Here is a 12,315-nt window from a genome sequence, read left to right as displayed (position 1 = left end):
ATTCTTTATTCTTGATAAATTGAAAATCTTGGTGGTCCTTGGAAGAAAGACTCTGATCTATTTCTCTATAATAGGAAAACATCATTTTCTACCTTGAAAATAAATAATTATACCATGTTTCCCAGAAAATAAGACAGAGTTTTATTTTCTTTTGACCCCCCCAAATTTTGCTTGGGCCTTATAAATGGGGGGGGGGTTATTGGTTTGGGGTTGTTGGGTGGCTGCTCTCTTGCGAGCGGGGGCCCAAGAGCTGGGCACAGGCTGTGTTGCGCTGTCGCAGCAGCACAACAAAGCCGTCATGAGATGACCATGCTCATGAGCAGCAGCCCGGCAATGCCCTTTTCCAGCCAGGCAGAGCGCCACTCACCGACCCAGTAATATCCCAAAGGTGCTAAGTTGCGTGGTGCTCTGCTCGGCTGGAAAGAGAATTGCGCAAGCACTTGTTCTGCCTCCAGCTCGTGTGCCTCCCTGCCTCATCATGTCCAACTCGCCCTACAAGGCTGGGCCAGGGCACTACTGCTGCCATGACCCTGCTACTGCCCCGCAGCCCCGCAGCCCCGCTGCCATTGCTGCCACCATGCTCCGAGCATAACTGGCTTCCAAACTCCGGAGATCCGCTGCCAAGTCTTCCGGCAGCGGCCTCTCTGGGACTATGCTCTATGGTTGTGGGCTGGCTGCGGGAAGACTCTCTGTACCAGAGTCTTCCAACAGCCAGCCCACAACCATAGAGCGTAGTCCCAGAGCGGCCGCTGCCGGAAGACTTGGCAGCGGATCTCTGGAGTTTGGAAGCCGGTTGTGTTCGGAGCATGGTGGCGGTGGCAGCAGTGGGGTGGTGGCGGCGGCAATGGCAGCAGTGGCAGCGCCCTGGCCCAGCCCTGCATGGAGAGTTGGGCATGGTGAGGCAGGGAAGCACAAGAGCTGGAGGCAGAACAAGTGCTCACGCAACCTCTCTTTCCAGCTGGGCAGAGTGCCACGCGGCTTAGCACCTTTGGGATATTACTGGGTCGGTGAGTGGCGCTCTGCTCGGCTGGAAAGGGGCAATGCCGGATGACTGCTCATGAGAGCAGCTGCCCGGCAACCCCCTGCTCCAGCTGGGCACAGCGCCACCCACCAACCTAATGGTATCCCAAAGGCATTAAGCAATGTGAGCGTTTTTGCCCCCTCCCCCGGCTTCTGCAGTTTTGCGCCTTCGGGATGTCGCTAGGTTGGTGAGTGGCACTCTGCCTGGCTGGAGGGGGGGGGGTTGTCCACGGGGCTTATTATTGGGGGAGGGCGTATATTTTTTCCCACAGGAAAAATATGGCATGGTCTTATTATCAGGACATGTCATAATTTTGGGGAAACACGGTATATATACAGTAGCAAAAGCAATAGAACTTCACTTATATATCGCTTCACAGTGCTTTACAGTCTAAGTGGTTTACAGAGTCAGCATATTGCCCCCAACAATCTTGGTCCTCGTTTTACCGACTTTGGAAGGATGGAAGGCTGAATCAACCTTGAGCCTGGTGAGACTTGAAGTGCCATATTGCAGGCAGCCAGCAGTCATCAGAAATAGCTTGCAGTACTGCATTCTAACCACTGCACCACCGTGGCTCTTGTTTTTTCTTCCCTTCCATTTTTACATGCATATGACAGGATCAAAATTTTCTACTTTCAATGTTAAGCTAGCCACAGTTCTTTGTGACATCTGTGCTCAGTGATTTGTTTTAGTATAGATTATCTTCTTTCTGTTTCCAACTTTCTCAAACTTTGCTGTTACTGTCTGGCCTGACCCAGGTTAAAAATTCAGTTAGATGCTTTTCAGACCTCACACAACAGGTCTAAGAAGAGTTAAGATTTTGCTGAAATTGCAGCCAATGTAAATAGTGTAAAGTGCAGGTAAAATTCAAGGTAAGGCAAAACAAATTTCATATTCCAGATAGTACCCTGGAGAGCTCTGAGTAGAAACTCCTACTGGTAGCAGCTGTAAAGTTATGGAAGAATACAGTTGAATTCAGTAAACTCGGGATAGCAATGCTAAGAGGTGGTACCAAGATTGTTCAGTCTAAGAAAGATCATGATTTTCGCCCCAAATTTTGGAGTCTGACTGAGGATCATGACTACCTATCATGTGACAAATATATTGTCAACTTCAAAACGGATTGGGCCCGTGACAGCCAATTTTCTCTGTTTCTCAGCTGTACACACTTTGGGGTGGGAGGAGAGAGCTTTGGAATGTCAGATCAGACATCAACAGCTTCCTATCTCATTGGAACCAAGGTCATCCCAACAGATGCTGGCCAAAGCCTGGAAGAGGTTACCAAGGAGACGCCAGAACACCTAATTGGACAACCTGACCTGTGACAAGGAAGGAAGGAGATGTCTAATTTTTAATTGTACTGAAAGCACAGGAAATAGCCAGAGCTGGTTTTAAGATCATACGTGTTGAAATGATGTACTCAATAAAGCAGTTGTCAGGCCTGTAGTTATGTTCTTTTTAGGATCTTTGGCCTGCCACACTTTCTTATAATTTTCTATGCTGTTTCATTAGTGTAGTAGTTGGGAGGGGGGAATAGAAAGGAGTAGGATTGTGGAATGTATGTTGTCATTCTTTTATAGAAGCCAAGGTCATCTTTTGTCTCCGCACCTTGACACCTGACCGGAAGCAGAGGGGTGTAGATGCCAGGGTGAAAGATGATGATTGGAACATGTGATGGATTTGTGGGTGTGGGGACAGATCATGAACTTTCAACTGGGTGGAATTCCAGGATGCAAATCAGAGTTGGAATTCCATAGAGGTGCTAACTTGCCTGTAGAATAAATTGGACTTTTAAGGATGTTTTGCCTTGGACAATGATTTATTTCTGCATGGTATTTAGAACCCTAACAGCAGTACTTTGAGGAAACTGAAAGTCTTGGAGTGCTGATTCGTTTGCGTTCGTCACCTTGACATATATCCAATTTAAAATTTAAAGTGTGATTTCTTATTTTGGGGGATGAAAGGCAAGGAGAGAGGATTGAAATGTGGTAGACAAAGTTCCTCATGGTATATACCAGTGTTGGTGAAACCTTTTGGCACCGAGTGCTGAAACAGGAGTGTGGGTGCCCGAGTGAGCACCAAAAACTGGAAAAGCAGTTCCTCAGTGCGCATGCCTGTGCTGGGAAACTGAACTTCAGATTTTTGGCGTGTGCTTGCGTGTCGGTCACCTGGTCTTCTGGTTTCTGGTGAGCATGCATGCCTGAAGACCAGTTGGCCATCCTGGTGCGCATGCGCGCCAGGGAGTTGCTCTTCCGGTTTTTGGTGCTCCCTTGCACTTGAAGAACAGCTGGGAACATGGAGGAGCAACGGGAGATGGCTGGCATGCCTGGAGAGATAGCTCTGTGTGTTAGGATGTGAATTCCGCCCTGAATTAAGGAAGTGTGAATCTTGGCATCCCTTGTAGCATACTTTTGAAATAAGCGAAAATAAACCCAAAGCAAGATCTAATAAAAACATTTTAATATAAAAGAAAATAAAAATACAAAACTTGCTAACTGAATTAATTACATCTTGGCAAAGCTGTGTGCCTGCCTCCTTCGGCAAGCGAACAGAAGATCAGAAGAGAAAGTTAAGAAGGAATGTGAAGGAGCATGCACACTAAATCACTTGCAGATAAGAACAGTGACCTGTGCAGTAAATCTTCAGCGCAGCTAGCAAATCAATTAACGCAGTGACACTGTGTGCCACTTCCATCACACATGCCATAGGTTTGCCATCACAGGTAGATGTTCATAACAGGAAGCTGTACTTTTTAGTTTTGTGTTGACTTAATTGATTTAATGATATGATGAAAGGTCAAGTATATGATTTCTTCTGCATTATTAGCTATATTTTATTGATTTTATGTGAAGTTTATGTTGACCATCATGAATCACCCATATTTACTTTAAACAATACTCCACAGCAACAATACTGTGAAGTAAATTGGGATGAGGGTCATCTAAGGTTTTTCATTCCTAAATTGGGACTAGAACTCACAATCTCCTGGTTTACAAGCTAACCCCTTAACTACTACCCAGGGCAGTTCCTGTGATTTCCTTTTTTCAATATCTGCCATGAATATTATCCATGCCCATAGAACAAAATATGGAATATCTGAACCTCAAATCAGAAAGCCTAATATCATGGGTAGAAAATCTTTAATTCAAATTAATTCATCAATTTGAAAGTCTTTGATTAGCACAGCAGGGGCAAACTGATCTTAATATTTTGCATTCTGAAAAAAACAGTAATCAGTTTATTCATATTATAATGTGACGTTCTAGAGGAAAATGTCTACTGACTTCTTTTTAAAACTGAAATGCATATGGCATGTTCAGTTTGCATAAAGATGAGCATGGCAGATATTAAACAACAACCATGAATAGATCTATTCTTTGCATTTGTGAAAGCACCACTTTTTCCTCTTCAGAAAAAAGAGGGAAGTGCTTTCTTTTGTTAGAGTAGAATTTTATCTTCAAAGAAACTGAAGCTTCATGCTGCAACATCTTGAGCTGTTACAGTACATTTATGCAATGCCTTGAGCAACTGTTTAGAGATATTGAGGAAGATCAACTGTGAGTTTTCAAAGCCAGTGAATCAGAGCTTTGATCAAACACATCAAGAAGGACTGCTTGAATCAAGTGCATTTTAGCCATATGCAGCCCCAAGATAGTCTTCTGAAAACATTAGAGTAGCTAAATAAACTATCATATAAGATAAGCAGATGGATTTTTAATGGCTGCCTTTGTACTACAAACATTGCCAGAGATAGCTAGCTATTCTTCTACTGTGTCTGTTTATCTCAATCTGTTTTATATCTTATCATAATCCACTCTCTGTGCTAGGGAATAGTTTACCCTCTTCTGCTAGACAACTAATACCATGTGTGAAATAGATAGTTGTAAAGGAGTCTATGTATGTATTAGTCTGATTAATCAGACCACCCTTATTCTTTTGAAGTATTCAACCAAAGAATGGAACTGTTATCTAGATAGATTATAAAGAAAGATGGACCTAGAAATTCAACTGAAATAGACTATCCATATAATTTGTATTATATAAAGGTTCTAAAAATATATTCAAAACATTAACATACATTGACTTGTAAAGCCCTAAATAACTTAGGGCCTGGCTTTGTTGGAATTGTCATTCACACTATAAACTCAGATCTACAGGAGAAGGCCATGAAGGTGAAGGTGCCTCCATTTAGAAATTTGACTCAGGTCATAGGGAAGGCCTTCTCTTGTATGCTTCCCAAGCAGGAAACACTCTTCCTAAGAAGTGTACTAAGCCTCTTGTTTCAGTGGTGAAATTCAATTTTTTTTTACTACCGGTTCTGTGGGCGTGGCTTGGTGGGCGTGGCAGGGGAAGGTTATTGAAAAATCTCCATTCCCACCCCACTTTGAGGCCAGCCAGAGGTGGTATTTGCTGGTTCTCCAAACTATTCAAAATTTCCGCTACCGTTTCTCTAGAACCTGTCGGAACCTGCTGAATTTCACCCCTTCCTTGTCTCCTATTATTTAGGAACTTTTCTCTTTTCCTCTAGCTTTCTTTCTTTCACAACTGTTAACATTAATATTTGACCACTGCCCAAGTATTTGATATTTTCCACTTCTGCCATATTAAAATAACATTTCAGAGGAAACATTCAGCAGAGAGGCTCTGAAGGTCACAGCTAAAATTTGTGGTAGCCTTTTGGGCTTTGAACCCTTTGATTAAATAAATATTTCTGAAATAATCAAAAGCTTTCATGCTGTTTTACCAAAAGTGAAGGGGACAAACAAATGTTTGAGGGAAGCAGTGCTCAAATTATGAGGGGAGGGAGAAAAGGAGTTGATTCCTTTACTGCAGGAGATATTAGGGGACATAATTTGGCTAAAACTAGAGGATTGTATCCCTTTCATCATTAAAAAGCATTCATCATTTAAGGCTTTATATTCTGGATGAAATGATTGGCAGGATCTTGCTTCCTGTATAAATCTCAAGAGATCCCAGAGAATCAACCGGTAGCAGGTGGCGGATTTGACACAGAATTGTAATAATACAATGGGCTAGTTACACTTCTGTATAGTTCCTCTGTTCCTATCTTTAATTCACTTTCCATGCTATTTAAGAAGTGCATTTCCATGCTGCTTAAGAAGTGAATTATGAACTATAAAGTTCCAAATCAAATGGAACAAGGTACTCATCCACTCATGTGGTACTGGGATCTCAATAGTTTAATTAAAAATATTGACAGGATTGATCCCTAGACTCATTTCTCATGCTATAGGAGGACCTGTCTTAAGGATGTGCTTGAGTAGCTGCTGAGACTTTTGTATCCCAGTAAGATCCAATAGATTTGCAAGGGGATTTCTGTGTGAACTTGCTATGAGTAACCATTTTAAATTCCTCATAGACCTGTGGAACAATGAATGTAGTGATGCTCCAAGGCATTAGGGAAATTAAAAACAGCAATTACGTGACCCTGCTCTGTGTAGCTACTAAGGCAGTGATACAAAAGGGTACGTCAACATTGCTGTTCAAGAGAGATAGGAAAGGTTGTGCCCTTACTCTGCACTAAACTAAATTCTCTGTGTAGGTGAAATTGACCCATTTGCATTTAGGAAAGATGCCCAATTGTGTCTTCTACACACTCCCAGGGTTGTGAGACGATTAATAATCAGTGTGGCATTATTTCTCAGAACATGCAAAGTGACCCTTAGGTAACTAGTAGAATTTTAATCAGTTATTATTTTAGTGTTGATAGCAGATGAAAGTTCAGTCAATTTCTTAAGCTACAGTATATTAGTGTAATGAGCCATATATAGGTCCCTATAGTTTTTGTATTTATACAGCAATTTCCTGATTAATATCAATTAATGACGCGCCAGCGCACATTGGAAATGAAAGATGATATTTCAATCTTGCTTAATTGCATTATACTCAAGATGGAAAGAATAAGCTGAGTAAACATTTGTGCCATATTTATTTATTTACATGTATAAATATATAGTTAACTTTCTCTCTGATATTAGTAGGATTCAATTTTGGCTATAAACTTAAAATATATGGTTTGACCAACCACTATTCTGAATTTTAGTGATAAATGAAATCAATTGTCTTACCAATGTAAAGTGACTTCCCCAGTAGCATCGTACACTGTTTTAGAAGATGGAGTAAAACAGCCGGTTTGATATCTTTAGTTTTTGGCTCATTGAAAAGGACGTAAAGTTTTACAGTAGTCTAGAACTATTTTAAGATATCTATGTCTATCACTTGTTAGCTGCATCAAATGGTAAATCAGAAAGAAAAAGAAACACGTCCTTGCAGAGAAAAAAAAAATAGATTGCCCATAAATGTCACCTCAGCTAGTGCTTGGGATGGGATCAGTTCACACATTTGCTGTCGACTAATGAGGTGATGTACTTGTAAGTGCACTTTGGCCCTGAGCTCACCTCAGTGAGCGCTGCATTTTGAAGCTGGAACACAGTGTTTTCGAGTGAAGGGTTCAGGAAAGACTCTGGTGGCCTAGGCCCTAATTCTGTCCTCCATGTCTCATCCTTGGTGTGGAAAGCCCATTACTGTTTCTTCAAAAGTAATTTCAAAATGCAAATAGGCTTGCTAACAGATTTTGTTTCAGAGAGATTGTCAATTTCCATGCCCTATGCTCATTTATTTTTCATAAAGAATGAAATATGGGGCAGAGATTTATTTGTTGACAGTTATCAGCAGTAACTCAGCCTCAACACTGACCTAAATTTTCCCTGCTCAGAAGCAGTGAAGGAGAAAATAATGAAGGCTGTGTTATTTCGGAGATGCAAAAACTTGAAATTGCCAGAATTTATTCAAGCTCCTTGAATGTCAGAAAGTTCAGGCCTCAAGTTTTAACTTCCTGAATGAGCCAGCAAATATTCCTGTAAAGGATTTCACCTTTGTAGATTTTCAGATTGTATGGAACAACTCCAAAGGTCCCTCTTTTTTTTCCCCTTCAACTTAAAAGGTTGAAAAAAATATTTGATATTTGAAAGTTATGAGTGCAAATAAGGAAGCCCAATACTGCAGAGGCTATATGCTTCATTAGATGCCAGTTCAGTCCTAGGCTAATTATGACTTTGCCCCACCAAATGCAGTGACTGCAATTGCCACCTGAACCCTTGAGCAACTGTAGGTTCATTCTGCCAACTTCTCATGGGTGACATTTTCAGTATTTGTAATAAGTAGAACAGTTATGCATCGTGTGAACCAACTGACAAGGAGGTGCCTCATACACAGATTTATCCTCTGCATGGAGAATGTAAAAACTTTCCTGCTATAATCACATCCATTGCTGCACCTTGGGTTTCCTATTAGCCTCAGACCTAGATAAATGAACTCTGGCCAGCAGCTTGCCTGCCAGAATACATTGAGGCTATCCCCACTTTACACTACCATCCCAACTCTTCAGCCTGTAGTTGACTGGCACTCAATAGAAAACTAGGCTGTACGAAATAGGTGAGCAATGTTAAAGGCCAGAAGACATATATAGCCATGATGGTGAACCTATGGCACATGTGCCAGAGGTGCCAGGCAGTGCCCTCTCTGTGGGCACATGAGTCGTTGCCCCAGTTCAGCTCTGCCACGTTCCTTCCTCTGACCAGCTGGTCTTTGGGTCTCTGCCACGCATGCACGGGGGGGAGAGTCACATGCATAGGGGGGTCATGTGTGGGGGTTGCATGCACAGATAGTGGGGCATGTGTGTGGGGGCAGGTCGCATGTGTGGAGGCCACATGCACATTGCATTTTGGGGGTTCGGGTGCGCACATGTGCTTTGGGCACTCAGTCTGGAAAAGGTTAACTATCACTGATATATAGAATTTGTAGGTTGAGGGTTGCAGTGGAAATGTAAATGGACAGAAAAGGGAGGGGAAAGGCTCTCAGCCCCTCTATTTAATGCGTACTTATCCCCTAACCTGAAACTTCTAGGTTTCAAGTAGGGACATATACCTTTCACAATTCTAAACATACCAAGGAATACTTTTCTTTGAATTCTGTAATACTTATTTGCAAGTTGACACCCAATGGATTTGGCAGCATAATTCAGTTGTTGCTTTCAGTGAATAAACATTATGTGATTGGGGTGCACAACAAACCCACAGGGCTTAAATAGTTCACTTCTGGGTTTCATCAAAAAAAAGCTTTCCCTTCATTTTGGCTTCCCGTGTTTGAAAACCTACTTAACTTTCAGAGTAGCTGGAAAAGTGTGCATTACACGTGAATGGCTTAGCTCCTGCCAGGCCTGTGGAGAGCAAGGCTTTTTACTTTTACGAGCTGCTTTCAAACACAGTGCTGGTCCTCCCTGTAGCCCACCCTTATAGAAAGTGTGCAACTCACATCAGTGGTAATTAGAGCTTTTGATTCAGTTTTGACATCTCATTATGAAACACCACTTCTTCATTTTCAGAGAGTAAACCTAAGATTATAATATGGCAGCCTGGACTGGCTACTCTCCCCAATGGTTGTTTTGGCTGGCAGCCAATTCTCTAATATATTTCTACTTGGTTGCAAAACCATTCCCATCAATCATTTTCTGCTGCCCCCCCCCCCTTAAATACTCTGCTGTTAGCTAATTGCAGTTGGGTTCTCTCTGACATTAAGGATTATTTTACCTCACGAAGGGCTATCTTTCAAAGAGGTCATTTCCCAATTCACCAGAGAATGGGTAAGTAGATGAGAAGGAGTAATTTTTCCACCCTAGCTCCTACTCTTCATTCTGCTGAGCCTAACTGGGATGGGTGGGAAGGTGGAAGAAGAAGAAAAAGTGAAGCTTTTTGCCTCTAAAGAATTCTGGCTCAATATCCCCCACATTTCTTCAACAAAAAATGTAAAGGAAAGGAGAAACATGCATATCAGTCGAGCTCCATATGCAATAAGTGACTACAATACTGTAGTCACTTTTGAATTACTTTTTTCTCCCATCAGATTATGTTTTAAAAGATCCACATTTGTTATAAAGCATGGCTTTCGCCATGAAATATATTTTTCTTTAATTTAAAAAAGGGTGTTTTATTAAAAAAATGAAAACAAACACAAACACAAAATATATCCTCATTTAAATAGCTCTAATTCGTCACTTAGAATGTATGATAAATATGAGAGGGGTGATATTCATAACATTTGCAACTCAAACGTAACTCAAAATACAAGATTGTGATGTGGACTCACTGGAAACCCCATGATTTTTACCTTTGTTACTGGAATTTACTAAAATTCCTCAGAGTACAATCTATGCAAAGCAGTCTGACTTACATTCCTTTTAATTCCGTATTGCACCTATGAGTGACTGAATGATATAAAAGTGGACATATCAACATTTGGGCTAACAGATACAGATGAGGTTATGTGATAGAGTCATGAATTCTTGCCGTATTTTTTATTATTAGCATTTGAACAAGTTAATATTTCACCCAGTGATCACTATATGAGTGGCTTCTTGAGAATATGGAAAGCATTGTGATATTACTTAATATTCAGTCCACAATAGGAATACAGTATACAGAGACTGCTGGGTATATTTCAGTAACTGGAACTAATACTATGTAAAAGCTGGGGCAGTTTAGGTAAGACTCTTAATTCATTCCAGGTTTCTGATTGTGACTAGGGACCATGGAGCTCTGTTCTGTCTTATCACTTTTGTTTCTAAATAAACATGATATGTTTTGATAGTGAAACAATTATTCTGAACTATTAGTAGATTCTGTGCCATGGGAGATTGGCTATGCAAAACATCAATTTTTAAAATTGTGATTACAAGATTGGGTGCAAGCTGATTTTTCATCCTGATCACAACATTCTAATTCCCAGAATATCCCCGAATATCCATCATTATTTTTCTAGACAAGCACTGCCTTTCCAAATTAATAGCTTGGTTACAGCTTCCTTCCATTTTTTTTATTTTACTCATTGGTGATAAGTGACTTTTGGGCTCCGGGAACCTTTTAGGAACTTGAAATGATGGAGCACCCTGGGTTCTCTTTCTTTCAAAAAGATAACACAAGGCAAGGTGGGCAGAATAGGAGGTTCCAGAGAAAGAGTTGAAAGTCACTTTAAGATTAGTGGGACCTCTAAGACAAAAAAATACTCAGTTCCTCTGGGAATTTTTACAGACTCCCAACTTGGGTAATTTATAGGCTATTTCCCACCCAGAAATGTCATAGACTTTTTGTTGCTTATGTGTAATCTTTCTGCACTGGTGACACCTTATTTGTTTTCCTGCCTCTCTTCCTGCAGTGACAGCATAGGAATGAGACAGTGTGGTTTTGTTAGGTGGTATCCCAGAAACAATCCCAATGTGCCAGAGTAGGCAGATATTTCAAAATAAACGAGTTAATATGGTTATATGCAGAAAAACTTATTCCATATGTTTAAAATTTAAAACCACTGGAGGAAGGAGGAGCTAGAAGAATTTCCTCACTATTGTCGTTAATTTCATAGAAATATAGGAAGTGGTAACTATAAGCATAATTTAAAAGAAACTTTATAACATGGTGTTTTGAACATCACAGACAAGGAGAAGAAATGAAAAAAGTTTTTTTCCCCCAGTCAAATTGGATTTGGAGCCAAAATCTATGTGAATGCTTTTTATATTTGGGAGTTTAGTCCTCAGCCTGAGACAATATTTTTTATATTAACATCAATAGTTTACTTGCAGAAAATGATGTTTTATTACTGTTTAAATCCACACCATAGAAACTCTTTGAAGAAAGAGCATCCACAAGCTTTTCTCAAGGTTTCTGAAATGCCTAACAATCCTCCTCCTCCTCCTCCCCCCCCCCCAATCCAATTCATTCCACCAACTGCTCTGTAAATGCCTTGGTGATTCTTTTATTTCTTTGACTCTGGGATCACTGTCTTTTAACTATATAGTTCCTCTTTATTTCTCTCCACGCTTTGGTATTTTTCTCTTCAAGGTGACAATTGGTCTCCAGCTGCCATATGGATCCTTTTCCTTTCATCCCACTGCTAGCAGGTCTCATATATATATATACAGTATGGTCTTAATACCCTGTAGTAAGAGACACATATCTGGTTCATTGCAACCTTATTCAATACCCTCTAATTTAAAGCATATCATTAAAGGTTTCACTTACATTATTTGGAGTACGTAAAAGGTTATTTATATATTCAAGATTAGCATCTGAGACTGGAAACAGGACAGATAAGGGGTTGGCATTCTATATGTGCAGACCAGCATGCAAAATACGTTTAAAGGAAATATAGCACAGGAATGTCCTAGAATATGAAATTGCCACCTAAAGGAATAAGTTGACCCACTGGTCATACAACCACTCATT

Source organism: Natrix helvetica (assembly GCF_964273705.1).
Source record: "Natrix helvetica genome assembly, chromosome: 1".
Classification (NCBI taxonomy): domain Eukaryota; kingdom Metazoa; phylum Chordata; class Lepidosauria; order Squamata; family Natricidae; genus Natrix; species Natrix helvetica.
The sequence above is the reverse complement of the archived record's forward strand: the minus strand, read 5'-3'. Positions refer to the sequence as shown.